Source organism: Lynx rufus, unplaced genomic scaffold (genome assembly GCF_022079265.1).
Source record: "Lynx rufus isolate CCGP_SWC_20201006 ecotype Redwood Valley unplaced genomic scaffold, mLynRuf1.p SCAF_18, whole genome shotgun sequence".
In the NCBI taxonomy this organism is placed as follows: Eukaryota; Metazoa; Chordata; class Mammalia; order Carnivora; family Felidae; genus Lynx; species Lynx rufus.
The window spans coordinates 38,715,642-38,723,390 of record NW_025814832.1 but is presented as its reverse complement, the minus strand read 5'-3'; positions in this window follow the sequence as shown (position 1 = coordinate 38,723,390).

The following is a 7,749-nucleotide window of genomic DNA, read 5'->3' as shown; positions in this document are numbered from 1 at the left end:
GAGATGTGCCTGCAAGGCCTGGGTGCTGCTGCCGCACAGGTGCTGGACGTAAGCGCATCACCCCCAGCCCTGCACCACACTCTCCCCAGCAGGGGGTTGGCTGCCCTCGGGACTGACAGCAGACCAACCTCTTCGGTCTTGAGGACTTGGGGCCAATGCCCCAGTGCCCTCAACCACTTCCTGGGTCCACGCTCCGGAACTGGGTGGCTTCAGCCTATGGGGACAGAGAGAACCACAGCTGGCCATGCTTAAGAGTGGCCTCTATTGTGTAGGGAGGTGGAAAGGAGTCAGATGTGAATGTGCAGGTGGGCCCAGAGGATGCACCAAGATGAAGGGCCTGTTTGGGAGGAGCCTAAAGCAGGAAGGGCAAATGAATTTCATCTTGAGGGCTGACCTGGATCAGCTGCTATTGGCTGCCTGGAGATGCGGGCAGATACCATCGAGGTTGCGGCCAGACTTGGTGCAAAAAGACTGCCATGATTGATTAGTGATGTCTGCCAGGGCACGAGAAAGGAGAATGTAGTGAATCTGCCTGTATTTGCCATTCCTGGCCTGGAGGGAAGGGGAGAGAAAGATGTAGGGTGTGGACTACCTTGTCCTGAGGTTTGGGGAAGCAGGGGAGGGATCCCGGCTCCACAGAGGGTTCCGACAGCCCCCTCCGATGGAACCTGTGGGATCTAACCCACGGGCAAGCAGGGGAGCTGGAACAGGAAGATGCAAGGTGTGTGCATGGGGCCACATCAGGAGAGCCTGCAGATACTAACGTGGAAGAGGAGGGTACAAAGGAAAGGTTATGGGGACAAAGTCAAGGACAGTTTCAATGGTGGGGGCAGGGCTAGTGCTCCCAGAGACGGTTTTTGGCTGGTGGTCCCCGTACGGACCGGGTGGATGAAGGGGCACCCATCCGGAGCCTTAGAGGCCTGTGGAAACTGTGTGGACTGTCCTTTGGCCTCTCCTGGCAGCCTCGCTCCTGCCCAGCCTTCCCTGTGGAAGGGAGGTGGTAGGTCACTTATCAAAATGGCCCTGGGGAATGACCCACATCCAAAGGCAGGCCCAGGGAGACCTCTGCGGTCCGGTCACACAAATCATGCAAGGTCTGCACAGATAGACACCCCAGAGCCACGTCTCCACCCAGAGGGCTTGGACAGACCCCCCCAGAGACATCCAGAGCTACACTGGAGGGCAGCTCTTTTTCAGAGGGTGCAGATGCCTCTGCAGTGCCCCTGCTCTGGCCGGCGCACTTCCTCAGGCTTGGTCAACAGGTGGGGAGGGCGGCCCAGGGAGAGGCCAGAGCCATTGGGCAGAGCCAGCCACGCCCCCGGGCCTGGCTGCCCAGCTGCTCCCTACCATCACCCAGGGAGTCGTGTTTCCACGGGGATGACTCTGCTCATCCCTGCTGACCCCGTCCCTCAGCTGCTCATCGGCCCCATCGTGTGCATGGGAGCGCGTGTGTGAGCACACACATGGGCACACACACGCGCGCACACACCCCACAGTCATACCCTACCATTTGCTACACACCTTCCCGCCTTCAGCCCGTCGCTGCCCTACAGACACGCCCACACAGAAGACACTGACCTGCCGGATGGCCCTGGAGAGAGACCCCATGGCTGCTGGGCTCCCTCCCAGTTCACAGGCCACGCCCGGCAACAGTCCTCTGGCCTGATGCTGTCCACTCTGCCCTTCACAGGGGCCCAAGCGGGACGACAGAGAACCAGAGACAGTCTGGCTCCGCCCCAGCATTCGTGGAAACTACACTCACTGGAGTCCCTGGAGGCCCCCAGAGGACAGACCCAGCGGTGTCTCCTCAGCTGGCCCTCCTGGTCCCCCTCAGGCACCTCACACTGCCACTGCCTTTCTTCCTGAGAGGAGGGCCTGTCCTGTCCCTCTGGCCACTGTCTCCACCTCAGCTTTGTGAACTCCTCCTTCCCACTCCTGGAAAACACTGCTTCTCCAGGGCCTGGTCTGTAGCCCCGTTTTCCTTTTGACAGCACGGACCCCTCCTCGTTGTGTCCATCCCTGCCCCGGGGGGGGGTAGCCGCCACCCACCTCCTTTCCATGGTCACTATGGCTTTGCCGCATCTGTTCCCACTTCCCCAGTGGCCCCAGACCGGTCAGGTCAGAGCTTGGTGCAGCCAGAGGCTTCAAAGCTCTAAGATAAATGGTAATTGGTGCCCTGCCTATGTGATTGCCTGGTGGTATCCGTCTCCCCCACCAGACTCCTCACAGCCTGGGGTTTGGGGTCACCACTGATTCTGGTGCCTGGCACATTGGTACGGGTCTGTTTAACGACTGCCGCCCGGTCCCCGCCTCTCTTCGCTCGCCTGGGCTCAACCCTGGGCTCCAGACCCACAGATGGCACAGCCAGCCTAGCACCTCCTCCCGCTGATCCCAGCGGCCCCAGACGGACTCCTTGTCTCTCCCTTCAAAATCTGCACTTCACCCTAAATTTCTCTCCTGCCCTCTTCACCAGCCCTGGAGCCCCTTCACATCTGGATGTCTTGGTATGTGAGAGGGAAAGTGCCCTCCCTGGCTAGGCCAGTTGAGGCACAGTTTTGGTTGGTGTATACCTGCTCCGTTCCCAGGCCCAGCACCCACGAGGCTCTCCATCCTCCAGGCTCCATCACCCCTCACCTGCTCCATCCAAACCCCCCACCTGCCTCCCTACTCCCCACTGGGCTCCCCTGCAATCCACGATCCGCACTGCCAAAGCCACAAATCTGATCAAACCCACCTCCTCCTTCAGTGGCTTCTCACTGCTTAGTAGTGTGTCCACACCCTTCCACCTGGCTCCCCAGGCTTGCCACGATCCAGTCCCTACCTGACCCCCTCCTCCTGCCCCACACGCGCCCATCCTCTGGCCATGCTACGTCTGTCCTCACAAAGGGGCCAAGCTGTTTCACACCCACCCCCACACCTTTGCTTATGGTCTGCTTGCCTCCTGGAACACCGCTTCTTTTCGTCACCCCAGAGAACTTTAATTTGTCTTTCTAGACTCAACCTCCCTGGGCACCCTGGCTGAATGGATTGCTTCTTTGTACCACCAAAGTGCCTAATACGGAGCAAAAAGGTTATTGAATGAGTCAGTGAATGAATGAGTGAGTGAATGAATGAATGAATGAATTCGAGGAGCCCTCCACCTTTGCCCCTTTCTCCTGTAAGCACACCCTGTACCTAAATCATGACCAGAGACCACATCTCCTCTGATATCCCCTCCCCCACCTCCTTCCTCGGTTCACCCTCAGGTGCAAGTGCCCCTTGTCACTGTGATCCTTGGGCTGCTTCCTGCCCTCACGCCTTTTCTCTGCATTTTCTCCCTCTCCGACAGAGCCCTCTGACCTCACTTCCTTACGTGTTGTCTCAATGACAAGAGCCATCCTTATAAACCCTCCTCGAAAATACCTTCGACTCTTGCCTTCTCTCTCCTTCCATTCCACTCACCTGGGGAAACCCCAGCCCCCCTCTCCCAGCTGTGTTTCTGAATCAGGCCCTGGGCAGCCGGATGTTGCCAGAGCAAAGACCAGGCCTGGCTGGGTTCACAGGTGACTTTGTGATTACAAACTCTACCTTTATCCTCACTTCTGCCCTGGGGAGTGCAGGTTTCTCTGATGGTCTCACCTCACTTTTCCACTTAAAAAAAATTTTTTTTGAGGGTGGGTGATGGGTATTGAGGAGGGCACCTTTTGGGATGAGCACTGGGTGTTGTATGGAAACCAATTTAACAATACATTTCATATATTGAAAAAAAAAGAAAAAAAATAAAAGCCCACATAAGTAATAGTGAAAAAAAAATTTTTTTAATGTTTATTTTTGAGAGAGACAGTGAGTGGGGAGGGGTAAAGAAAGAGGGAGACACGGAATCTGAAGCAGGCTCCAGGCTCTGAGCTATCAGCACAGAGCCTGACACAGGACTCGAACTCATGAGCTGTGAAATCGTGACCTGAGCTGAAGTTGGCTGCTTACCTGACTGGGCCACCCGGGCGCCCCTTGCTTTTCCACTTTTTGAGAAAACTATTCCATGCCTTCTCTTCTTTCCTCTAATCCACCACCCCTCTCCCCGTGATGCTCTCAGCTGGTGACTTTGCCTCAGTCTTCGATGAGAACATAGCATCGCATCCTATCTAACCAACAAAACCATCTTCATGCCCCGCCCCTTGCCTTCACCATCCCGCAAAACTGGAAGAAGAATCACCAAAGGCGAGGCCTTCCACATGGGCTCAGCCCCGACCCCTCTTGCCTTCCCAAGGACCTCATTCTCTAGCTATCTTCTCTCTACCACTGTGAACCTCCTCCTGGCTATGACCAGGATCTCCCATCTTGAAAATAATGGCAGTGGTGACAAAAGCTCTCCTGGTCTCATGCCCCTTCATCCGTTGCCCTATTTTTCTATTTCCTTTCATGGAGAAGCTTCTTAGAAAGTGTCTACACCAGCTGTCTTTACTTCCTTACCTTTTGTTTGCTCTCTAACCCATTCCAACCTGGCTTCCATTTCCCCCACTCAACTGAAATGGCTTTTGTCAAGTCACTAGCACCCTCTCTGCTGCCAAGTCTGCTGAACACTTTTCTGTCTTCACCTCCCTCAACCTCTCAGAAGCATTCAACCCAGTTGGCTGCAGCCCCCTTCTGGAAAGGCTCTACTCGCTCAGCCTCCATGAGAGCATAGCCACGGCTTCCCTCCTACCTCTCTGGCTGCTCCTTCTCAATTTCTTTGCTTGTTCCTCTTCCTCCCTTCAGTCTCTAAAGCTTCTCAGGGCCCAGTCTGGGTCTGGATGGCATCGTTCTTAGGACTGTAAATTGTGTCACAGGAATATCGTAACATCTCCTTTGAACTCCAGACTGATATAACCAACTGCCTACTGAACCACTCTTGTGTGGATAGCTAACAGGCATCCCAACCTATGATATCTGGAATGAAACATTTGCCTTCCTCAACTGTTCCAACCCGCAGGCTTCCCCAACCCAGAAAACATCTATCCATCCATCTGGTTCCTCCAAATATCAGGGTGCCTCTTTGAATGCTCTTTTTTTCCTCGCCTTCTACATCCAGCCCATCCAAGGTTCCATTAATACCATCTCCAAAATATACACGTCCTCCACCTTTTCCCCTTGGACCATATCACAATAAGCTCTCACAATAACCTGTTTCCTGATAACTGCTTTTGCCCTGCCCCCCTGCAAACCTGCTCCATAGAGCAGTTAGTGATCTTTTAAGAATAAGAAACTAATCATGTTGTTTCTCCTGCTTAAATTTCTCCAGCAACTTCCTGTTGTGCTTAGAACAAGACCTAAATGCCTTATGGTGGCCTACAAGGCCCTGGGGATCCAGCCCCTGTCTCCCTCTCCACCCTGTCTCCTGATTCCTCCCTGCTCCCTCTGCCCCAGTCCCACTGGCCTCCTTCCAGCTCCTGGACCACTGGGCTTATGCTTGCCTTTGGCTTTTACCTGGCCCTGTGCTCCCCTCCCTGTTCACATGGCTCTTCCATCTTATCCCCCCCCCCACCCCCACCCCAGTCTAGGCTCAAATGTCTCTTCTCCAAGTGGCTTTCTCCTTCTCTACTCTCTATCACAGTCCTCTGTATTTTCCTTGACATCATATGTCATAATTGGTAATTACTTAAACAAGTAACTTGCCTAATTTATTTGTCTGGACTGAAATGCCAAGAGGACAGGAACTGTCTGTCTAGGTCACCATGCCCAGTCCCAGGATTGGGCACAGAGTAGGCACTCAGTACATGTTTGCTGAAAGAATGAGCGGATGAAAACTTGGATGCAGACCTTCCCATGGTTAAAATGGATTCCAATATGTTTCATTGTTTCATCCATTTGTTCATTTATTTATCCATCCATCCATCCTGTTAATAAGCCAGAAGCTAAGCTAGCCCCGAACAGGACTTGAAGATGCACCAGTTGGGCATCTTGCTTTCTGAGAGCTGGTAGTTAGGGGAAAGGGGACACGGGGACATATAACTATGACATGAGAAATCAATGCTTACTCTAAACAGGGGAGGTCGTCGTGCTATGGAAGTTCAGGTGAATGAATGGCTACTTCCAGGTCAGAGAAGGAAAGATGTGGCTTTTCAGTTGGACCTCAAAGGATGCTTCCGTTATAAACACAGAGGAATGGAGGGGAATAGTACTCCAGGGAGAGGGAGCAGCCAGAACAAAGACAGAAGCAGGACATAGGGAGATGCATTCGTGTCAGTCTTTGTGGGGCACAGAATCTATTCAGGGATTGGGGGAAGGTGGGTTGGGCAGCTGGCTGGCTATAGCGGGCCTGGGCGTCTGGACTTCACGCTGCAACCCTGGAGAGCCCCTCACATGGGGCAGTGTGTCCACCCTTTCGATATGTGTAGAGTAGACAGGACAAGCTGTGCTATTTGCAGTGGACACCGGTGGAGGAATGAAAGGTTTCCTGGGATGTGTGCACGATGGCTTCCTGGCAGGGACAATCACAACAATGCCCCATAGCATGGGTTGGGTGTCATGCTGGCCCATCTCCACGTGGCTCTTCCAGCTACAACCTGGAGTAAACGGGGCCAACATGACAGCTTAAATCTTCCTTCCACCAGCCAGAGATTAGACTCTGGTCTCCACCCCAGTCTGTTCCCGAGATGTGACAGCTAAGGGCCTGCAGGGGGCTCTATGAAACCTCTTCCCACGGAATTTAAGAACCTTGGTGCAAGGACCCAAGAGATCAAGGAGTCCAGCTTCCTCATTTTACAGATGGAGAACCTGAGGCCCAGAGAGGAGCAGCAACCCCCCACCCCCACCCTAGATCATGCATTTATTCATTCAACAAACATTTCTTGAGCATCTGCTCTGTGCTGGGCTCGCGCTAGGAGCCAGAATGTAACAATGGCAAACTCCCTGTCCTCATTGAGCTTGCATTCCAGAGGGAGGAGGCAGATAATAAATAGGGAAGCAAATAAGATAATTTTAGAGAGTGATAAATGAGAGGCCATGCCAAGAATAAAACCCAGCTCCCTGAGTGCCAGGGCTAGAGCCCGTTTGGCAAGTGAGAAGCCCCAACGGAACCTGCACTGAAACGGAAGTTTGGGCGGAAGTGGTGAGTAAAGTCAGGCCATCTTGGGGGCCTGGAGATGGTGAGCAGACAGGGGTGAGGGTGGGGAAAGAAGGGTGAGGAGTCGGGGAGCCAGGCTGGGGCCAGCTGTCCATAGGCAGGGAGCCGAGAGTAAGGACGCTAGAGGGTGAGGCGGCCCTTCTCTGGAGCAGGTCCAGCCCAGCATTGTCTTTCTCTGTGGGGCTGCCAGATTGGAACACTCAATTCCAGATATAGTCTGACCACAGAGAGAGAGGCCTTTTCTCCCCAGCCTAGACACCCTTTGTATTCATTCATCCCAAGATGGCATTCTTTAGCCACCTCCTCATAAGGTGGCATTTACAGTCACTCCTGATCTTCTCATGAACTGTAGTCAGATTAGATCTTCCCCCATCCTATAAGTTGTGCAATTGATTTTTCTCTTTTAAATCCAGGTGGACCCCAAACAAAATATTAGCAAGTCAAATCCAACAGTGTATAAAAAGAAGTATACACTACAACCAAGTGGGATTTATCCCAAGTGTGCAAGCACGTTCAACATTAGAAAATCAGTTGGGGCACCTGGGTGCCCCGGTCAGTTGAGTGTCTGACTTTGGTTCAGGTCATGATCTCGCAGTTCGTGAGTTTGAGCCCCACATCAGGCTCACTGATGTCAGCGCAGAGCCAGCTTCAGATCCTCTGTCCTCCCC